The sequence below is a fragment of the Caloenas nicobarica genome, chromosome Z (assembly GCF_036013445.1).
Source record: "Caloenas nicobarica isolate bCalNic1 chromosome Z, bCalNic1.hap1, whole genome shotgun sequence".
NCBI lineage: Eukaryota > Metazoa > Chordata > Aves > Columbiformes > Columbidae > Caloenas > Caloenas nicobarica.
The window spans coordinates 81164599-81188924 of record NC_088284.1 but is presented as its reverse complement, the minus strand read 5'-3'; the positions used below and the strand labels follow the sequence as shown (position 1 = coordinate 81188924).

Here is a 24326-nt window from a genome sequence, read left to right as displayed (position 1 = left end):
TCCATGGAAGCTTCTGTAAATTTACTTTTTGGAGAAAAAGCTCACTTTGGCTTCTTACTTTGTTAATTTCCTTTTTTTTTTTTTTCTTTCATAGATATAATTTTCCTCCTTGTCCTTCAAGAGAAACTGGATAAATAAATGAAAAGCTATTCCCAGTGTCCAGATGGTTTTGGATCAGGATTCATCAAGGGACTTAAACTTTAAAAAACTGACCCCACTGACTGCACAAGGAATTACCATGTGCTCAGAGGAAGGCTTGTATTTAAGCTCCTTGCTGAAGCAGGAGCTGCAGTGATCTCTTTTGCTAGAGGACAGCAAATAACTTGAGCCTTATATTACTAACAATGGAAGAAAATTAAAAATTAGGAATGTGTGAAAGGGTGTGCCGAATGGATGTCTAGGAACGTGAAGAAAGGGTGCCTTTATTTAAGATTTTGGTCCCCTTGTGCTTTGGATACAGAGCCTTAGCTGATTTTATTGATTTTTGATACATGGCATCCTGAAGCCATCCTTACTTTCCTGTCTAGTGAAAGTAAGGCTGTACCCTGTGGGGAAGAACAAAACCTAAGCAAAACAAAATGTCTCTAAACTAGCACCAGATTGAGCAAATAAAACATGAGGACTTGCTGTTCAAAATATGTTTAAGCGTGAATTGTGGGGAAATGTGAATATATATAGTAACAAACTCACAGTACAAAAGCGGGGCTTACCACAATTCAGCCTCCGAACAATAGCTTTTTTTTTTTTTTTTTTTTTGGTGGGCTCGATCCTCAGAACCGCTGGGCAATTTAAACAGTTTCCATTGACTTCTAGGGGAAAAGAAAACAGTCGGAACTTCACAGGACCAAGCCACATGTTCACAGCAAGCGCACAAGAGCCAGCCAGGAGCTCCAGCCAGAAACGCTGGCTGCATCTTGTTATCCACAGCAAGAGCCTGGATGTTACACCTTGAGTTCCGAGTTTGTTGTGAGCGTGGCGAAGTTACCATATTTATGGAAATCAGCCTGGAAACCTTCTCTGAGTTCACCTTCAAGCCCTACCAACTCAGATTATGCAAGTCCATTAAGACACTTTGAATAATTGTGAACAATTAAGGGATACGAGCCAAATCTGAAGCCTTTGCTTATTCCTTTCATCAATAAAATGCTCTACATGGCTCAGATGGAAAACAACAGGGAGGAATCTGCATCTTACAACAGCCTTGTTTGTTAGTACCCCTTGGCAATGGATTTTTTAATAATCTTGAGCCCATCAAACTTAGCAAGTTGTAGCAGAAAAGGATTAAATGTCCCTAAAAACTGACCTTAGGGGAAAAAACAAGATTTTGAAAGACATTATTTGTAGAGGCCTTGAAGCAAGCATAAAAACTGAGCTTGTTTTTTTTGTACTCAGCATCTACAAGGTGTAGTATCTATGAGTAGTAAAGGAGAAGTTCATGAATTCAGGAACCTATGGCTAAATTTGTCTCTCACTTATGCTCTTTTCTAGAATTCAAAATGAACTCTGCAGATCCTGAAATCAGAGCGTATCCCTTATGAAGAATAATAATAATTATTATTATTATAATTTTTGTAAAGCTAATTCATAATCTTGCTATTGTTGAGGAAGGCAGCAAGATTTTTTTATTGTCATCAATGAGATATGTAAATTATGAAAAACACATACAGTTCCAAGCAGACCCTACTACAGAACAGCAGAAAGGTCCACTAGGAACCCTGATAAGGTGGTCATATTTAATTCAGAAAATGCCAGGATGATGTGAATGGTAAGAAAGTTATGAACTGTAGAAATAAACATAAGCATGTAGGAATCCTGTTTTCAGAAATGTTTTGAGACTTAGCCCACTGATATTTGTAAAGCATTCGTGTGATCCTTGAGTACCGGAGATGAAGAAATGCAAAATATTGCAGTTAAACGTCAGACACTGCTGAAATGCAGAACAAACAAGATACAGAAGATTTGCCCTATACTTGCCCCTCAATAAGCAGTCATCTATTTGTGGAATATTTATATTATTCTTATTAATATACATGTGGAAGCTTTCTTTGAGAGTGGTTATTTGCAAACCATATACAGCCTATGATTTCTAATGCTTAGAAAAGCATCAGAGAGCAAAATTGCAATACATTGAATTCATGGCTTTTGATAAAATTTTTCTAGCTATGCAGCATAAGGTCTTCAAGCACATACAGTATCTCAGATGCATCCTCTCAAAAAATAGCAGTATATTATAAACAAATGCAGCTGTGTTTGGAGCCCCTTCTGAGCTGCATATGAAGTCTATAAAGCAAGCATCTTTCACTTCTTGAAAATTACAATGCTAATTAAAAACTGCCTGGTTGATTCCTGGTTGTATTAATAAATGAGGAAGACTTTATTCCACTGAAATGGTTTTCTGAGAGATGGCATATATGTTCTTTCACAACAGGATCCAGATAGAAGACTCTGAAGTTATTGTTACTTCTTTGTTGTTACTTCCAAGATTTTCTTTCTAGTTCAGGACCTTGCAACTTCTAAAACTTTTCAGGAACGTTTTAAAGATAAACAGATTGATTCCAGATTGTCTGCCAGTCATGCTATATCCTGTGTTAAAACTGATGATATACGGATGAGAAGAGATTCAGGTAGGACCTAAAGCACATATGGTCAGCATATCTTGTATTCAAAAGAAATAAGAATCCAAAATTCAGTAAAACACTTTTGCCTTTTGAATATTTTTGTTTAAACTGCACACTCTCCCTCCCTGAAGAATATAACAAAATTGTTTTTACCTGTAGCTTTCTGTCTATGCAAACACCAAAGAATAAAAATCATTTTCAGAAATGACTGAATATGGGAAACTGTGATCACTGATATTATTGTTGTGAGTATTTGTTAGGCACCTCATTCCTCATTCCTATTCCAGACAGATCCAATCCTTAGAAAATTACTCGTACCCATCAGCACTGCTTATTAGAGATGAGATGTCACACTTTTGCCAAAGCATCCCATCTTGTGATCTCCTTGCTAGAAACAGCCACCACGTGCCTTGTCCATTAGCCCTTACTGCTGTCCATTCAGAGTTTGCAGCATGCCCAGCTCCATCATGCAAACCTTATAACTGCTTTCTATAAACTGGTTTTTATATGATGGCTGGTATACTAGTTATAAGATACTTCTGGTTTTTTTAAGTAGTATTTTATTGAAAGCAGCAGTATTTGAAAGAATTTTTTCTGAATAACTCCTCTGATTTTGAGCCCCCTGACAAACATGCCAAGGAGCACTGATAAAATGTTTATCCTTTTTTCACTGATACACAGGAATAAGGCAGTGTGCGAATAAGGAAATCTAACTTCTCCACAAAAAACAAAACGAAACAAAACAAAACAAACACAAAATACAAAAAAAATCTCTGGAGTGCCATTTTCCCCTATTAAAGTACCAAGATACCTTCTGCCTTATAATTGGGACCACAATTACACACTTTGAAGTAAAAATCATTTGCTGTGACCATTTGAGCTCATCTTTGAGAGTCTAAACCATGACCACACATATGTAAACCACCAACAGGCTGACGGTGAAGGTAACAAATATTATGACTATGATGTCTGCAATAATTGATATTTAGGAGGGATAAAGAACAACTGTGTTTCTAAGCAAGAGTTCACAAAGTTCACTGAAGAAAATGTATATAACACTAAACTGCTTCATCACGTGGAAAAGGTTCACTCACATTTTACACATATGTTTGCACGTTTGTTATGTTAAAACAGATGATGATATCATTCACCTGTAGCAAGATGGAGCTCTGCCGTATGACAAACAGCTGCTTTTGAGTTAAATCATGCCTGGCCCCTCTGAATTTATTCCTGTTGTTTCAAAGCTGTTCTCACTTCAGATCCATAGCTGCTTCATTTCATTCATGAATTTAATCTCTCCAATGCAGCAGAGACCCTAAATTTCATTCTCCTCACCTTAACTTCCACAAAAGTTTAAGGCATTTCGGATAAAAGATGTACACTTCTGCATCTACAACACTTGGTGAGACGATGGGGTAGTATCTGCACTCAGAACTCATGAGGTCTTTTTGGTCACAGCTCATCACATCTCAGCCCAGGAAAATCTAAACAATCCCAAAGCAAAAAGCTTCATCACTGCCATAAGTAGATAGATATGTACCTCCAAACATACTAATCACAGAATGTATGAGGAGAGACAGTTCTCCAGCTACCAGAGAACAAGTTGTCTTCTCCGAAGTAAGAGAGGAGCAGGTATTTTCACTTAGAGTGACATATAGATGACAGACACCTAATAGGTGATAACCAAAACATTACAACAATAACATTTTTCCTGCATTCCTAGTGAGCATGCTAAGAATTTTGGTGATAATTTCCCCCTCTCAGTTTTAGCAGAGAGCTAATGCAGCTCTCTGTACAAAAATCCTGGTCTTCAAGGATTTTGTCAGCAAACATTTTGAGTGCCACAGTTCAAAAAGTGAAATGTCTCTCATACCTGGAGACATCCCAGGCTAGGCTGGATGGGGTTGAAGATGTCCCTGCTCATGGCAGAGGTCAGACTAGATGAGCTTTGAACGTCCCTGCCAACCCAAATTATTCTATGTTTATAAAATAGCCAGTGTCTCTCTAAGAAGGTTGGAGGTAAACAGCAAAAACACATGGGCAATTTAGGAGCCAACTCTTGCCTTGTCATTAAACTCGTACCTGTCTATAATACAGGTAGTCGCACAGACAATGCATTCCTAGTGATTTTTCGTTCATAGGGTCATTTAGGAATTTTTTTTTATTTTTTTCTCCTTGTTTTTCAAATGGAGGTAAAGATAACATGGTCACCTTTGTTTAACTGCTGCTGTTTGCCAAGAGAAGCTATCTCAGTCCACCAAATGCCTAGTACTTTCATATCAGAACTTGTGACTACCGCACTGAAACTGTGAGAATAGCATTAAAAAATTAGATATCACTGCAAAAACACATACTTCACTAGCCATTATTTTATAGGTCTTACAACTACTACATATTTTTATGAATATGTTTGAATAACAATAAAACAGCTGTTCGAGAATTCTGGTATTTAGACAATCAGAGACTTCCCATAGAATTAATAAAAGTAGACCAACATTTAGGCCTTTGCACTACTGAGTCACATTTCCAGGATTCCCACTACTACTGTGCATTAACTGTTTATCATTGAAATGTTCCTTTTCATTTTCCAAGGCTGAAAATTGAACACAGTTCCCAAAAGCCAACGTTTTGAACTCTGAACTGTATGACCCAAGTAAAAGATCTGAAATACAGAGCCACGACATTTTTTTTCCTTCTCTCCTAATTGTCAATCATTCTGCTCACCAGAAATTTCCAAATATAGAATTATTTTGTTTAGCACCTACCACCTTTTGGCCAGCAGGACAAATTCCTCTCCTTGTAGAAACATTAATAAGGAATACAATCTTAGCATGTGATGTCAAGTTCCTACCTCATTCTTATTTTCTTTTAAGTTACCTTCCATACACACTCCAGTATTCAACCAATTCATTGACAGCAATTAAAACCCTCTCAGATAGGCTGAAAGGCATCCCATATGGGTGAATGTCTGAAAACACATGCTCTTTGGTGCAGCACCTCTGCCTGATGTTTGCTCTCTGCAAGCATATGTATGTATCTGAGCTAAATTTTTCTACACTTACTAATCATCATGAGGGCTCCAGTTTTCAGATGCCCAACTTGAGACAATTAAAGGTGAGAAGTTCCTTGACTGAATAAGCAAGTATCTTGAGTACAGCTCTCAAAAAAATGAGACCTCTAATGTCATCTTAGTTCCTTGCAATTATTGAGCCTTTGGTGGTACCTGGTGTGGAGTTTGTGGGACTCTTCTACAGAGAGACAAAGTGGCAAAGATGGAAATAACATCCCTCTCTGTTTAAGAAACAAAAGTTGGAACATGGATCCATTTCCTTTGATGTCACTACTCACCCTCCTTGTTTCTCTAATGCTGAGGAAATGCTTCCACAAGCTGCATGTCCCCCATCTATCATGGGAAGCCAAGAGACCTTTTGTCTCTACCCAGGCTATGAAGGGAGGTGAGGTTCTTCAAAAGCATGTTTAACAGAGCTCTTCTGCATCTTTATCACCCCTTACCATCTGCTGAGGTTTGGTGTGTCTTCCACTCCCCACAAACTTACACAGAAGCACCACAGAAGAAAGGGTATACAGGAAATATTTAGTTTTTATTGTAAGCATCCAAATAAAAACATTATTTTGGCAATCAGACATGTATTTAAAACCAAAATAAAATGTAACATTGGGGCTGATCCATTCTAGTTTGTTATTTAACGAACTTTGTAACTGTCCTTTAACAATGACAGCTGTAGCACAACGGAGAGAGAAGAAAGACAAAAATTCTGTGGAGGTATAAAAATATCAGAGAAAGCAAAAATTTTCTTAAGCCAAATACTGGCTTCAAAAGGCTATAAGATGGTGTAACGGTCAGCAAAAATGAACAAACAAACAAAAATAAATAAATAAATAAATAGACACACCATAGGCCTTTTTTCTACAACATGATTCCTTTTGTCAGCAAGTCTAGTCTCAGAGACTGGGTATTTCCTCCATTCCCTTCTCCTGCCTTTAGTAAAATGTTATTCTAGTGTAATTCAGTAGAGAAGATCCAGTTATTGGTCTTGCCATGCTCTAAAAGGTTCTCTAAGAACACATGACAAAAAAAAAAAAAAGAAAAAAAAGTGGTTTTTTAAATCAGATCATTGCATAGACCTGATTTGAAGCGCAGGCACTGAAAGAGCCAAATCAGCACAAACTCTTCTAGGAGGGGTGGGTAGAGAGCTGCTATGGGGAGTGGTGGGTTCATTAGGGAGTCCTCATCCTCCAGCACATGTCCACTTCAGCATCAACTTACTACCCAAGTTGCTGCTTCTGTGCTCTAGGGTCAGGAGGGATTTTTAACTCCGAGGTTTGTAATAACACTTTCTTTTTAATAAAGTAACGCATAAACTGACATGGTAGAGAGGAAGGAAATTATGGAGGAGAGAGGGACCAGTGCATCCCAGGTGCACCAGGCTGCTAGCAGCAATGGATCACAAGTATTTCAGACCAGAAAGTTCAGGTCTCAGGTTGTTTGCACTCCCCACTGCAATGGCTTATGTGCTATTCCTGAAATTACAAGCTGTTTAACAAACAAAAGACCCAACATTCTTTGAAAGTTAAATGTTGCTTGTTATTCTTTGTCACTGGAAATAATCCTGGCTGGTAGATGGCTCGACAATTTTTGGCTGCTGCTACTACAGGCGACTGCTAATGGATAGTACTGGTGTAAAGATTGCTTTTCATAAACATCAGATTTCTTGACTGTGATGCTTTCAGCTAGAAAAATCTCTTCCCTGCCCAGGAGTTTAAATACTGTTGGAAAATAAAGTGCAGAGAAGACATTGGAGGAACTTTGCTTTGTTAACTGCAATGAAAGTTGGCGTGTACTATAGATTCCAGTATAAAAGAGCATAAGAAAGGTTTAAATATGTTCTTTAAAAATAACGAACAAAATCTTAAGTGTGAAAATGATAAATACGTATCTTGAAAGTTTTCCACTGAGCTCGAAACTTTTTTCTAGAAATGTGGTTACTGGACTTTGATACTCAAAAGAAGTCCCAAAGTGTCTTTCTACAAATAAGTTACTTTTGCATTCATGATTTATTAAGTCAAGACCTTTCGATCACAAACAAGTGTCTATTTGCTCTACCTGTTGGAATCCGAGAGAATAATGCAGCTGATGCCTTTGAAACTGAAACGTGCTTATTAACACTGTCTCACAAAGCCAGTGCGTGTTGTTAGTAAGAAATGACAGTGTATGGCTCAACTGCACATACTCCACTGCTGTCAAATTAGTCAGTATAAATACATCAGGTAAAATGGGCATCCAGCTAAGTGAATTCTTTGCTGATAGGAGTTTCACTGCCTGTTATTTCTGTATTTTTTTGCAACATGATCCAAAGCTCATTAAAATCAGCAGAAATGCACCCCTAGATTTCCATCCAACCTCAAGAGCCAATAAAAAAGAAAAGCATCAAGTACAAATATAGGATCAGGTCCCGGCAGCAGTAACGCAAATTATAGTAATTAATCTTTTCAATCACCTGCCTAATATGGCAAGAGGCAGGTGATTGATTACTATTTGCTTTTAAGATAAATCTCCAGTGCAAATGGTCAGCATCTTTTTGACTAATCCTTTTCTGAGTTAAAAGAAAAAAAAAAAAAAAAAAAAAAAAAACAAACAGCTATACCTTTTCACAACTGCAATTAGTCAAATATCTGGTGACTTGCAGATTGTTCCAGTTTGGAGAAGAATAACTGTGCTTCTTTACAAACAATGCACATGCTGGATTCCTCCTAGATTAAAGGAAGAGAAACAACAGAGAAGGACTTTTGTCAAAAGCATAAACTCCGTCTTAAGGCAGGAGATAGCTCAAAAGCTTCCTCTTCACCTGGAATGTACAATACTACTATAATCAGGACACAGAATATCTTTTTGGTATGATTTATTGTTTCAGTAGTCTCTATGCTGAGGATCAACAAATGTAGACCATTTTCCACACCAGGTTAGATAATTAAATCATTACACCACAGATCTGTCAGTTTTGAAATTAAAAAAAATGTATTGGCTCTGGCCAAAAAGTGTCCTTACAGAGGCTTCTTTGGTCTGTTGTGCCATTCTCAAGATGTGAAGTGTCTTCAATGATTCTCCTTCTCTTTCATTGAAATAATTTGCTTTGTTTTCATTAAGTAGAAATAGAAATAGAAATAGAAATAGAAATAGAAATAGAAATAGAAATAGAAATAGAAATAGAAATAGAAATAGAAATTAATAATAATAATTAATAATAATAATAATAACAATAATAATAATAATAACGATAACATAAACCACACCTGGAAACCTTTATATTTTTGCACAATGTAATTCTTGTTTTCTATTAAGACCCTTTTCTCCATATTGCCATTAAGTGAAGGAAACTGGAACGAGGTCTTTTAGACTACTACTAATAAATAATATTCCAGCCTTAAAGAGCTTTTGATAAGATTGTATTGGCTACTGCCTTGTTGAAGAACAGAGCAGAAAAAGCTTAAAAGAACAATAAAAGAACAATTCGTAAGCGTTGTTTTGAAACATGTAAATAGTGCTGTCAGTTCATAAGAATTTTTCTTTTTTCATTTTATACATTTACATTTTCCAACTGCAGTTTTAGAACATTTCACTGCATGCTACTATCAATCATCCTTAGCCTGGAAATGTACTGTACATTAGTAACGCTTAATTGGCATATTTAAAGTAAATAGCTACTTAGTTTTGCTGTGAAATCTTTGGGAACAATTTTATGATATCACACGGCATTGTTTGTTCCAAGAGCAAATATTCAAGTCTTGAATGTTAACTCTGATAAGAGACAATTAGAAGTATTAGTAGTATTGAAACACTTGGCTTGCCAGGCTACTGTACATCTAAATATAGGTCATTGGGATATTGCCTGCCAATGAAATAAATGTGTCTCCTACTCTACGCCTGAAAATGATTTGGGAAGAGAGGAGGAATGGTTAGATGTAAAAGAAAAGTAATGTTGGATTGGTCTTCGGCATGACCACTGAAAAAGACAAAATGAACATTTATAAAAATCAGGGAAAAAAATACTACTAAAGGAGAGGCAGAAATATATTAAAAATGTATTGAAAATATTTTAAAATATATTAAAAGAGAGGCATAGCTGGAAAGCAGGAGGAGAGCAATGGCGTGAGGCCAGATCCTGCTCTCGGTTACGCACTGGCAGCATTGCAGGCTGAATCTACACCAGTGTAGCTGATGGCAAAACATGCTCCCTGGTCTGCTCCTTGTTTGTACCAACTCCCAAGGATCTATTTTCACGTCAGGTAGAAACATCATTCCCTCTGCATGCAATTTCAGCATTTCTGTATTTTTCTTTTGATTAACCGTAGAGGAGGGAGCTTGCTATAAACAAGCAATGTGGAATGAATTTTTAGTTTCAGTCCACCATCTTTCACTAGACAGATCTTGGCCTGATTCTCCCGTAAGATGTCTTGTAACGGTGCCACGGACTTTCTCTTTCCCGAACAGATTTCCCTGCCGCTCTCATACGTGCTCTCGGATGAAGGAGGAGACACGCGGCACATGTCGCGATGTGCACGACTGGCAAAAATGCGGATGGCACTCTCAGTACTAAGTGGTACATGATGTTTCATTTACATTTGCCAGCTGGCTAATAGTAGCCAAATGTTTGTTGCAAAGAGCGAGTGAGAGAGAAAAATAGCCATATCCTTTGGCACACAGAATAATAATAATCCTCCTCCAGAACAGGCTGGCAGTGCTCGAGCCAGAGCCATCTTTCCGACTCTGAGACACTATTAGATTCTCCACCCTTCTCTTCTAAATTCTGCAGCAGATTGTTTGGGCTGGAGAGAGATGGAGACAAGAGGTCCCATCTGGTAGCAGTTCCTTACTTCTTTGTAGCTCTACAGTAGCTCCAGGTCTTTTCATAGTTCATTCAGGAGAGGAGAGGAGAGGAAGAGTTTGGTGAGGGGAGGCAGTGGCCCCAGGTACTCTGCAGGCCAATCATAATTTTACTTTTCTGTTGTATTTCCTTTCTTCTCTTTCCCCCCAGATTGACAGGAGGTAACAGACAGCTGCTCCCCTGCATTCACAGCTCTGTAGTGCAGACCCATCAATAATTTCCTCACTTGTTGATATTATTTTATGGGTAAGGCATTATACAGGGCTAGACAGAACTAGTGTGAAAAATAACTTTTATGTGCCTTTTTTTCCACACACACACCCCCTCTACTATGATTGCTTGCCTTATTTTTTCATAAGACCTGAAACAAAACTTTTTATAATTTTAGGCCTGCGTCTTCCAACAACTTGACTCCACAGAGGACTAACTGCATGTTTCCAGCACTTTCATTTGAGACCCAGGTTCTGCCAAATGACAGTCAGTTTCTCCTGCTTTGTTGCATGAGAATGTTTTTTGTTCAGTAGGTCTCTGTTTTAATATTAAGTATCACCCTACAGGCAGAGATGGTGGAGTAGACTTGCAAGGTGTCCATGTAAATACTCAGCAGGTTTTTCATCTCTCTTCCAGCATTGAAATTCGTCAATACTGGGTGAATCTGGGGCTTCAGTGACACTGAATCCTGTCACTGCAATCAGACAAGAAATGTCAGTGAGGGAAAAAACCCTTTGAATACGGTGGTTAAAACAGCCAAATGTGGGCTTCCAGGCTCTGCTGCAAAGCCAAGAGTCAAGCACCACCAGCATCCTGCTCAGGGCAGACACGGAGGGGAGGATATCTCAGATTTTTGTCTCCACTTTCGCAGATCAATCCACAGACCCCGATAGATGCAGATCAGTTTCTGGGCTCAAAACTCTCTTTCTCTTATTTCTCCCATTTCCACACGCTAAGACAGCTTTGCTGTTCAGAAGAAGAGGTTAAGCAGAGATAGGGAATTAGCAAAATTGAAAGGCAGATGACTAGTTGGGCTAGAGATGTTGTCGTCCTGCATGTGGTCCGCTCTCCAGACCAGAGAGCAGAAAGGGAGAAAGGCTGGGCTGTCCCTCAGCCTTCTTGATTTTTGTTTCTATTTAAAATATCTTTTTGTAGTGGGAAAAAAAAAACAACAAACAAACAAACAAACAAACAAAACTAAAAACAATCGTCAGAACCTATTTAATGCAGTAATATTTAATTACAGTAAAGAGTACCTTCAGTATGATTTCTTTGTCAGTTAATATTGTGCACTAATTATTCATAAAGGACCTGAGACATCACTTGGATACATTTAAATTAAAAGATGAAAGCCTGAGAACACATGGACAGGAAATTTAAAACTTTAGCCGTCTCTCATGATTTTATCCTTGAAAAGTAGAGGTTCAATTATTTATAAGCTCTATAACAAATATTTTGGAAGAGCAAACCATCACTGCAGCAAGAAAGGAAACAGAAGCAGAATAAACACAATTATGTTAAAATTCAGGGAAATAATCTGGAAGACACTGAGTACATTCTCAGTAAAACTGAATGTCCTAAGGATTTATTGGATTGAACAGGACTTTAAGTTGTTTACCACACTGAAAGATCAGACTCCAAATATAGAGTAAACCTTTTTTTTTTTAACCTAAATTGGCAAATGTTTAGATTGAACCTACAATAGTTTAATCAAATATTCAGCTTCACGTACAACTGCCTGAAATGGGAAGTTCAAAGGTGACTCAAAATTCTGATTTTAAGACCATGCTTTATTGTGTTCTTGGCTGTTAAAGATGCATAGAAAAATAGGCCCTTTATCATGGTCTTAATTTGCAACATGCAAGTGGTGATGCCTTATCGAAACCGTGGACAGAGGTGAGAGAAGCAATAAATCTATTCATTAGATTTAGGAAATACATATTCCTTTTGATTCTCAGTTAGTTTTGCCCTGTTTAGTGGCTGACATTGATTTGCATGTGGTCTAAGTGCTGATATTTAATTCTGAACTTAAATGTCAATTAAATGATCACTGACAATCTACTAGTGATATATTTATTATTAAAGTGAAATACATTGTGAATAGTACGAAACTTGGGACATAAATATCGTACAAATTAGGTCAGAGAAAGGAATGAATCTACCTTTGTCCTCCAAGCCAGTTGCTTTCTGATTTGTAGGCACTTTTCCAATATGCTTAATATTCCATAAAACATATCCAGTCTAACATAGCTGAGGATATATTTGAAGTGAGAAGTCTAGCTATTGATTATTAAGTCTGCTGTAATGCTGTAACCCGCTGAGACAAAACATTGCTGGGAAACAATAAGAGCTGGAGGGCACCTGGCTTGTGCAGGGAGAGGAGGAGAAGCACGCCTTCTGCTGCTATCTGATTTAAATTGACCACTTAAAAGCAATGTTTTGGATGTGCTTTTTGGGAAGGAAGTGTGAAAGAGCTCTAGGGAGAGTAGGGAAGGTGGAGAGCAAAAATAAATGTCTCTAATGCTCAAAGAGAATAAATGTGCTGTAACTGGTACAGTAAATATAAATAATTAGAAAGAATTTCATTATATTTGAAGAATGAGCTCCTATAAATATCTACTGGACCAGATAAAACTACACTAAAATACCGCACTCCAAATAAAACTTAAGGGTGAGAAGCTTACTGTATAAAACCCTTCTTGTTTTGATCAACCTAAATTCACACATCCTTCCTTATGCCCTCTAAAACTGGGAAAGAGGAGGAATTATTTTTTATGTGCAACATATTTTGTTCTGGAAATATGTATGTTTGCATGAACTGACATAAAATTCTGATACCAAAGCAAATAGTTAAAATTTAGTCTTTTGATGTAGCTTTTAGAAATTTTCAAAACCTATTCATATCAAAATAAGTATCCGTTCTACCCCAGAAGTTTGTTACCATGGAGCTGATGTTTTTAATAATATTTAAAATCTACAGTCATTATTTTTTTTTTCCTTTCCAGTGCTCTCTCTGGACTGTGCGTGTTCAATGCCCTGAAATTCCCACTGATGTGAAGTGTGCCAGAGTAGGCTAAATTGCAGAAAAGGACACTCACAGGAGAGGCACGGCACAGGAGTACAATTGTCTAAACTGCTCCTAATTGCTCAGCAGACAGAGCTGAGCCTTTTTTTCAGTGCACACAAACACATTTTAGCTGCATCCCATCTGATCTTTTCTTGCCTCCAGCCTCTGTCAGGGAGATTTGCTAACTATATCCCATGGGAAAAGTCACATGAGTTTGACTCAACTCCATCTCTGACAACTGGGATTCCCGGCAGCCACAATTGCTGTCACTCAAGTCCAGCGCTCTGTCTGCCCTGAAGAAAAGATCTTGCAGGAGAAGTACGAAAATTGCTGACTGATTAAGTCCAAACACTTAAATGGTACCCAGAATGCCGGTTAGGAATGCAAAGTGAGTGATAATGCATACATCAAATACACATGCATTTCCCCTATTATTTGAGATGGACAACTAGAGGTAGAATGGAAACACAGCATTCCAATAGTGGAGACACAGCTCCTCAAAATCTTAATTACCTTTCCTAGACAGCATTTTATTTACGTTCTTGTTTAGAATCACTAATAATAAACTTGTGAGGGTGAAACACCATGAAGATCTGTTGGACTAAGCTAAGACTAAAGGTTGTTACTCATGTAGTGATGCAATGACAAACAAAAGTTAGCAATGAAAAGTAAAAGAAAAGGTAGTGTTGTACTTGGGTGAAACCTATTTCACCCCTAAGAATGGTCCATGAAGTAGGTTTCAGAAAGGTAATCTCTGCCTTTCTACAAATTTCTCTATATTTCTCAAAAGTACTCCATATTTTTTTCCAATGCAGTAGTCACCCAGAGCTCCCTAATCAGCAGTTCATAAGCTTAATATTTTCCTTACTTATTTTTTTGTACAGGATGTCTTTTAATTCTTTTCAAGTAACCAGGTAACCATATGCATCTTTTCTAGAACAAACCAGCTCATGTTGTGTTGATGGGGTTTTTTTAAACTGAATAATAGGAATGTGCTCAGAATTCTGCTGCAGCTGTAACCAGGTACCTCTATTGACTGTGTGTTCCAAACCCTGATTTTAGGTTTTCAGATCTTTCCAGATTTCAGTTGTGTAACATCGGTCCTTAAGTGACTCTACAGTAGTGTCTGGTGCAGCTGTTACGATCATTGGGATTTCAAATATCTTTCCATATTAAAGTAAGGAAAAGATTTAAAGGGAAAAAAAAAAAAACACCCTTGGCCTAATTAAGAAGAGTGAACTAGATTTAACAATGAACAATTTATTGGCAGTTAATAGAGCTCATACATGGTAGCCAGGAGCTAGACAATTTATCATTAAAAAGAATCTCCATTACACGTAAAATCCCTTTTCTCTTGATACAGTTAGCAACTGCACTTCACAATTACCATTTTTATAAGCCTGATTCACTGGCAAATGAAGCTGTATTTCACAGAGCAGGAGCAAAACTTGTAGGTGCTGTGAATATTTAAATATCAGGATTCAAGTTCTTTGCCGAGCAATTTATGTACTCCTTTTCAGTCAACGCTTCTGTGCAATCATGACCTTCATTGTCAAGGCTTCATGGTTCAGCCTCCAGTAACTTCTTTATCCACCTGGAAAGCTCCTTAAAATGTTTCTGGTTGATGCAGTCAATAAAGTACATGGTCAGAAAGCACCCTGTGAACAGCCAAGTATGCCCCAGTTGTTTCAGCATCCTGCTCTTGCACAAGAGGCAAACTGCTGCTCCTGTGATAAAAGTGGCAACCTCCAGCAAGCAAAAGTGAACTGTGCTTGAGTGATTCAGGGTGGCCTGTGACACGGATTAATTTGGCTTCTTGTTTTGGCTTTCTGAGTCAGAAGCAGAGAAACTTGTGCTCTGCACCTTGGTTGTCAATTTGAAGAGGTGTCGATGTCACTGAGACCAAACCTGTGGGGCTGCCTGCTGTCAACCGTGTAGACCCAGAACCTGAGCCACCCTTTTTGGCAAGCAGGAGCTGAGAACATGATTTCCAACCACGACAGAGGACAGAATCGCAAAGACTTTTGTGGCAATTCATCAGATGGCACTTTTCCCAGTGATCTGTACTCAGCTAATGCCCCAGCACGGTGTTTTGACTTTAATTCCAGTTTGAACAATTGCATTCATGTTCATATATCCACAGCCTAGCTTTTCCTGTGATTTTCTTCCATCCCAGATGTGGCTACATCTCAGTGGACAAAAGCTTTGGATGAGCTTCACAACACATCTTTGGATCTTTCAGTATCAAAGCAATTATGTACACGAGGGCACGAGGGACATGAAATATCTGCTCCTGCAAAACTGACACCCTCCTGACATCCAAGAAAGCAGAACTGGATCTACTGGCTGTGACATGTGGATTTATTTTCATCAGGTGAAGACTGTTGAAACTGGAAAGCCAAAGCATTACCTCACTTACTGTCCTCATGAATGGAAAATGAAAACATAAACAGGGTGGTTTCTCTGGGGAAAGAAAAGATGAAGAATCACTCTCTTGGCCCTTTCTCAGATGAGTAGGAGAAAACTGGAGTAATTCCTGATTTTCCTAGCTGGGAAACAGACAAAACTTTGGAGATTTGTTGAGACAAAGATGTACCTCTTTATGGAAACTTGGAGCTCCAGCATGCTTTCTCCAGGCACTGTCCCGCTCCATTTGAGAAAGAATGCCATTTCACACTACAATAAGGTAATCTATGTAAACAAATGCAGAAAGCAGCAGCTTTGTCTTACTTGTACTTTGGGAGGCAATCCAGAGGACAGCAGCCTAACCCCTGAGCTTCATGAGTAGAGGTTGCCTCTTCCACTCTCAGAGAATGAGACAAGATGGGCTACCTTGGAGAAAACTGCATCTGATGATAAACACACGTTACCTCCTTATGGACATTACTCCATCATTTCTTGAAGGAGATTTGAGAGACTTTGGAGGCCATTCAGCTGGAGGGCCTTGGCACTCAGGACGTGTGAGACTTGTTCTCTGACTGTTTCTCTGCTAACAAGGAGGGTGTCAGCCTCTTCTTCCAAGTAATAGGTGATAAGGCAAGAGGAAATGGCCTCAGGTTGCATGAGGGAAGGTTTAGATTGGATATTAGGGAAAATTCTTTCCCCAAAAGGCTGTCAGACATTGGAACGGGCTGCCCAGGGCAGTGGTGGAGTCACCACCTCTGGAGGGTCTTAAAAGATGTGGACATGAGGTTCTTAGGGACATGGTTTAGTGGTGGACTTGGCAGTGAGAAGTTAATGGTTGGACTTTGTGATCCTAAAGGTCTTTTCTAACCCAAACAATTTTATGACTCTACGATTCTCTTTCTCCTCCTGTTTTCTTTCAAGCAGATCTTCGAGTTTCATGAGTGTGAATGTGCAATGCCACTGTTTAGCACTATTACCCAGTGGCAGAAAGAATATAAAACCCGGGATCAGCCCAAAACAGTGAATGACCCAAGCCATTTTTAAGAGGAGAGGTCCAAAACCAAAAGAAAAAGTTCATAACTTCATTTAAAATCTCTCCTGCTGCTAGCTGTTTTCTTGCTTGCCTAGAAAAGACTGTGATCCAGCAAGTTTAGCAAAGGTAACCTGGTAACATTATAGGACAATGGGAACCTTTGCAGAACTACATGAAGCAGGCTGACATGAGGTAGGTAGAAAGTCTCACACAGACAGAAACGGCCATCTGCAGAGAGCAACAATCATCCACAGAGGGCTTTTTAAGCCCATCTAACGGGAAGAGTGAAACACACCTGCCCAGTGCTGGGTTTTGGTTTCCAATATGAATGAAGAGGCATGGATGCAATGAGGTCCTTTCTGCAGATCTCCAGGTTCAGGTCATCTTCACTGCCACCCTTTTTTTTCAGAGTACAAGATTAGGACAAGAAGAGCAGAAGCTCTTTGGGCCATCTGAGTGCACAGAGCACCTCACCAAGTGCCAGATTCTTCACAATCTGTATGCAGTCAGGTTAGCATCTCCATGATGAAACTATTCAACTGTCAAAGATCGAGGTGACACAGCCACTTTTATGTGACATATCTTTGACCTGCAGTCCTGTGTGGACTCTCTGAGTATGGTAAGAGATGCGAACCACTGCTGTTACTTTTACAAAAGCCCCCTTTTAGACACAATAGATTAACTTGATTTACTGTTTGCTAGCTAATGTGGTAGAGCATGGTTGACATGAGCCTAACATACAGTACAAAATGGGGTCCTTCGGGCTGCTTTTGTGGTCCAGCTCCAGAGCTTTTCTGGCTCAGAACCCCCTGTCTCAGCTGCAGTACAAAAAATAGACTTCTGGGAGGAGAGCTTAGGTGTTCAGACTCCTAAGCAACCGAAATGTCACATTTCTATCAGCTGTTTGGCATTTATAAGGAGTTTTGCAAGATTAAATTATATTTTAAACGTCATCATAATATTTAATTGAGAGAAAAAAAAATTGTTCTTCAGATTAAAGAATACCATCTTTCTTCATTTAAGTCTTTTCTTTAAAAATGAGTACCTGTCAACAGGCTGCAAGGTTGTTTTCAAAGGATAAAAATTCTAACTTCATCTGTTACACAATTCAGGGAGAATACGTATTTTAGAGGTCTAACATAATCTGAGATAATTAATCTCATCAAGGTAATAATGAGACAAACAGATGCATCAATCTGTGCAGAGATGACTGGTGCAACAAAATGAGGTGAACACGGGTCAGCCATAAAAACAGGCACTGGCAGCAGTGACCCGTGAAAATTCAGATCTTGAAAGACTATGTGAATCTAAATTTCCAAACAGACTGCATTTTCCCCTTTCCTCTGCATTTAAAGATCTCACTCTTTTAATATATAATTTTACAATAATTTATGAAAATGGAAAGTGATGTAGAATGCAATCAATCATTCATACTTCTGAATGAAAACCCAGAAATAGCAATGCTGTTCTGCAACTCTGTCAAGAACTGCTGCTGACATCATATTCGTCCTGCCATCCTGATGAACTTTTTGCCTCATCAGCAACTAAAATTAACTTTTATTTCACAAAAGCTTTACATTTAACTGTGGGTTTCAGCCATTTATAGGAAGGGAGGGAGGAAATATGATTTGTTAACATATCACAAGCCTGTGTTAATGCTTTCCTTTGGTCCAGCTTAACGTTGCTTCCCATAGTAATAGGATGAGTAAAAAAATCATAATATTAACAATAGTAATTGACAATTTTTAAATGCCCCAAAATTCAGGATTCCCTGTCAAAAATGAGAGGTCAGGGTTTCAAAAATGTCATTTCAACATTTTCTCAATCTAGAGCTATTGCCTTGGAAAAGTAGGGCATGTTTTGTTCTGACATTTTTAACTTGGAATATGTTTAAATATGAACTCAAAAAAGGTTAAGGAGAATCACTGCACATTAAACTACTTAATGTTAGAACAGGAAAGTCCTTAGAGTAGCCTATAAATAAAAATTTCAATTTTTTCAAAATTTTCACTGGGCAAAAAAAACAAAAGAAAGCACAAAGAAACCCCTGATTTTTTTTTTTTCAATTCTTGAGTTTTTCCCTAGTTCTCTTACCAGCCAGAAAATAATTATTTGCCCAGTTTAATAGTTAATGGAGCAGCACAGTTGCTTTGATAATACTAAGCTCCGCAGCACAAAGAAAAGGGTGCTATGGTGAAACCCAGTGTGAGTGGAACCCACATGAAGTGTAGAGCAAGATATGGCCCTACCAAGAGTGAGACAGACACTTCACCTGGCCAGTAGATATGACATCCCAGGATGTTTCCTGATCTGGCATGTCAAGGAGGAGAATAATTTGCCTACAGCCTGAATTTGGATTGCTTTAAAGTGCTTTTAAGGAGATTTTAGTTAAGCATGAGATACCCTCTATCCAGTGAAAATGCATGGACCAAATCTCAAAATTAATGCAAATTTTTTAAACAATAGTGCTCTGTCTCCTAGCATATGCTGTGGGTCTGAAACTAAAAGGTTTTCCACTGGCAGGGAGATGTTTTGAATCAGGCCCTACACGTGAGAGAGAAAATAAGAGCCTGAGCTGTTCAGGAAAAGTCAGTCTGCCTGAAAAGTAGTGCACTCACATATTGAGAAACATTTTAATCCTTTCACAGTTTGCTTGGACTCACGCGATTTCATTTCACCTAAGAAAATCTACCTTTGGATAGATGGTGCTCATATAAACAAAAGGTTTTTTTGTTTTGTTTTCCTGTATATTAGTATTGATCCTTTTCATTCACAATTTTCAAATCCTTTTAGTCAAGTAAATTGCTTTCAACTGTCTAAATTTTCCTGATATTTCTTCTACTCTACAGAGATTTGGCAGATCAATTCTTCATAAGATCAGTGTCTTTCACTAACTGATTTCCAACTTGATATATTAGGTTAGTGAATACCAAAAAAAGAAACATTCACAAAACTGCTTTGCTGATACTTTTGGTTCAGAAGGTTGATGGAATGAAGATGTGATACAAACTTCCAGTCTTACTCTATCAAAGTGAGAAAATTTATCTGCTTTTGATGAACAGTTTGATGATGTAATTTCAGAATGTCATTATTTTCAGATAATTCTTACAGAAATGAAGCCGTATCTTCTTGGGAAAGGAGAAAATAATGGCGTTCTTGTCTAGAAAATCAGTAAATATTAGCTAACTGTAATTTTAAATACCAAGCCTAGGAGTGTAAATAGAGTTAACAGATACATTTCCATTAAATATGTCAACTGCCTTCTAAAGCTGTTCAGATTTCAAAGCCTTGGTCAAAAATTCTTAGATCATCTAAACATATGTGAAGTCAAGGAGAGAGTGAAGAAGTCAGTGATTGCATTTCTAGCAGAATTACTGGTAAATTATAGAGAGAAACAGAAAATATATTTTGCCAGATTCTGTTGGAAAATTTTCTATCTTTTCCTGCTTTCCAAAGGAGAAAAAATAACCTTCTGACCAATTGTAACTGCTGTAATATCTTCATGCTAAGGACTACTCATGAGATAGGGAAGAAGTGTAATCATTTGGAAGCAAGAGAGTACATTCAGTCTATTAAAAAAAAAAAAAAAAAAAGCTGTAATAGAAAAATGTTCTTTGCCACAGAGCAGAGTAACCGAAAGCTGGGAGAGCTGGGGTCTGGACACTATTAATTGCTAGTCACATTTTCTTCTCTAGTATTATCATTAGATATGTGACACAAATGTGACATGGTGGCCCTGGAGAGAATATATTTTGCAGCACTCCATGATGGCAGAGAAAATCAGACCGCACAATGGGAAAAGCTATGAAGTAGATAGTTGCGCATGGAGTTTGAATATTCGCCCCCAGAAGAGAGATATATTGGAAACAGGGAGATACCGAAACCGTCATATCCGAACGAGCATCTGGTCCACTTCCTCCATCCTTTTTGTGAGAGTCTGGAAATCAAACATGCTGAGACAATAAAACCCCTCATTCTATCAGCTTCTGTATAGGAAAGCTGAAACTTTTCAGCATGAAGGAGAATAATGAGCAGATCAAAGGGTGACCTGTTAGGAACAGGATGGAAATACAAGACACGTATCACACAGATGAAGTCTCGTTATGTAAACTTTCACTGTACTTCGCTGTCATGAACTGGCCTGCTGCATAGCACGGGTTCCAGGGAAAGCTTTTGATGTGAATCATTTCTCTGAGACTTGTACACAGTGGCCATCTGCTGAAAAAAAAAAAAAAAAAAAAGTAATTATATTCCATTATACACGTGCATCGAGGATCTGCAAAGCTCATGTTTGGCAAGCACCTACTGCTGAATTCACCCAGATTTCAGTGAGTAGATCTGCAGGGAGTTGTGTAATCCCTGTTAACTGTGAATTAATGCTTTTAACTAATGCCTTTCGGACAGCGTCTTGCACAATAAATAGCCAGGGATGAAACAGCTATCTGTGCCTGTGTGGGGTCATAATAAAGGGAAAAGTGAGCAACTGTGGTTGTCACACAGTAATTGGGGTATTTACCAAGGACGATTCCTTGTGCCACTCAGTTTTATTCTCAGAATTTTCAGCAGCAACTCATGGTCAGTGGCATGAAAGGTTGAATGTAAAAGAATCACTAAGTCTTACTCTGCAGAGATGATAAGTCAGCAGAATGACCCCAGTCCCACACTCCAGTCTGTGAAGAAAATGAACGTGAATATCGCAAACAACATCGGTGAAAACTTCTTCAGTCTTCTTCTCAAAGAACAGCTCAAAATAAGTGGCACATGGAAGCTTCAAGAAACCGCTTCTCTTGCAGGCCACTAGTAATCACTTTCTTCATGAAAGACGTTCTATTCTGACATGCTATTTTAATGTCCAAATCAGGCACTGGAAGTCTCTGCTAGTAATGATGCCAGTGTTTGTGCTATGGATGGAACCAGGAGACTGTGGTTCCTGACTCCGCTGTCTTCCAGGGGTTCCACAGGTAACACTGGCTAGAGCTCCTGTTGGGAAACCTGTACTTGTCACCAGCAGAAATGTCTCAGCTACCATGGAGGTGCAGGTCTAAACTGTCATTCTCCATCTCAAAAACTTAAGGAAAACAATGTAATTAATTATATTAGCTTTGTTTATTGCCTGATCATCTATCTGTTGCTCCAGCTGGTGGAAACTGATGCATAAGGAATCTACTTTCATGAGGTGCGACTAGCAGCTAGGTTTTTCTATGTGCCTTCTTGGGAGTACCAATGATCTGCATTTCAACTTCTTTCAGGTCTCCACCAGATTCAACTGCAATGGTTACAAAAACTACCTTGCTGTGCTTTCTAGATGCTGATCCTGGATTATTGACACTGCTGAAAACTTTCACCAGTTTTCTGTAGATCTTGGGGTTTTTTTCACCTCATATTCATTCAAATTGTAGATAATGAAGATGCAATGTCTTGCTTCGGGGTCCTGCAGTTGCTCAAGATGTTCAAGTCGTGACTGGATGAGATTGTACAGCTTTTTCAGTATGACTCAGTAACCCATCCAGCAGAAACCAAACATACAACATAGCCATGACTCTTCAATGCAGCCCAAGAGCCTTGCAGCTGCATTCTGCTTCTCAGCATTAATACAAAATGTGCACCAGAAAGATGGAAAAAAAAATATGCAGCTAATGCCCAAACTATGCATTCTCTTGATTTGCTGCTTGGGCCTCTATTACCTGGCTCTTTTACCCTTTCTGAAGTTGTCTATACAAACATGCAAAGTAATCCTAACTCTGACAGTACCATCCACATCTCCTTCAACTAGAATGAAAACCTCTCTAGAAGTCAATGAGGTGCACACAGAGGGTCTAATTAAATCCCTATGCCATTTCCTTTGAAACTGTCAAACTGCAGTTCTTATCTTGTATCTGTCCAACCCTAGTGGTGGTGCAGCAATTTTAGCAGGAGGGCTACTTAAGCAGTAAGACAGGGCAACATGCCAGTCGTGCTGAGATTACAGCATACATTGAATTGTTAGATTGAAAACTGAAGACCAGGAAAGGACACTAGACAGTCAAGAAGCTCCTGTCCATGTTTGAGAAATACTGAAGTGTGGAGACTATAAATTAGTCCTGTGTGTCAGTGCTTTGGGGAGAAGCTGAAAGCATAGTGAAGAATGAAGTCAAATAACATGGGGTTAATATATTTTATTATATAGACATAAGAACTTCAAACGACATGAGTGTCCACCCTGGTTCTGCATTACCTTCCCTTTACCTGCTGTCCACCTGTGATGGGAAATTGGTGTCTGCAGACAGACTATAGAGATGAGCATGTGGTCAAGGCTTCCCCAAGTACTGTTCCTATCTTCAACTGCTGGTGGTGGTTCAGACGCACAATTCAGAAATAAAGTCCTTGTAATTAGTAGCGGTGATCTTAAAACTTCTTACAATGCATGGATGTAACAGAAATGCTCTTAAACAATTGTTTGAGACTGAAAATACACTAGCTCCTTAAAATAGTTCGGGTTTAATTTTACTGTTTATTTAGAAAAGGGGCATGAAACCAGATGTCCATTTCTTCATCTGAGCTTTTGAGGAGCACGCCTGTGCTGAATGTGCTCCATGAGTTTACTACTAATGTATACTCACATCACTGTAACCACATTGCTTTTTTAAAGAACTTAATGTTACAGAGACAGAAGTATTCACTTCATCCTTTTTTCTTCCTTTTCCGGACGATTGTTTATCATTTTCCCATGCAATATAAACACTCAAAATCTCTTTTACTGTCTTCCCCAGGTAAGCAGATGTGGACATGGCCATTTTTTGTAACATCAGAAGCACATCTGTGCCTATTCTTTTATCTGTTTCTCATGAATCCACGTTCCTCTTGAGGACAATCTGCTTCTGTTCATTGCCTTGTTTTGGATTATTTATTTTACAGTTTTTATCAGGAATTTTTGCAGGGATCTATATATAACTGTGAACTGATTTCTTATAACATAAAGAGAGCACAAATAGAAATGCATTAAATACTATTCATAAGCTGCTGTCACCTGTTTTGAGTGTTCTTAGGGTGCCATATAAAGTAACCAGTGAATTACCTAACCATGTGCATAACCTGTAAAGCAAATACCCTATACAAAGGACTCAAAAATTTATTTCTGCATATTTCACTGTGACAGCCAAAAACTAGGAAACCAGTTTTAGAGATACAACCTACAGTATAAAATTCTTAGGACTAGCAAGCATGAAACTTTCAATTTTGCAATGTTCGTTTAAGTGACTTCATAATTTATGCCTCAGGTTCCTGCTGTGCAAAATGAAGTTATTACTTTTTACTAAACTTGCAAGAAT

The 24326-nt window shown here is 38.4% G+C and overlaps 1 long non-coding RNA gene across 1 annotated transcript in view; it reads right to left on the bottom strand.

Moving 5' to 3' along the window:
• Positions 1-14820: 14820 nt before the first annotated feature.
• Positions 14821-24326, bottom strand: part of LOC136001550 (uncharacterized) — a 68516-nt gene continuing 59010 nt past the window's right edge. The window contains exon 4 of the long non-coding RNA XR_010607811.1: positions 14821-21237. This is a non-coding gene — a long non-coding RNA (uncharacterized LOC136001550). The remainder of the gene's footprint in view (positions 21238-24326) is intronic.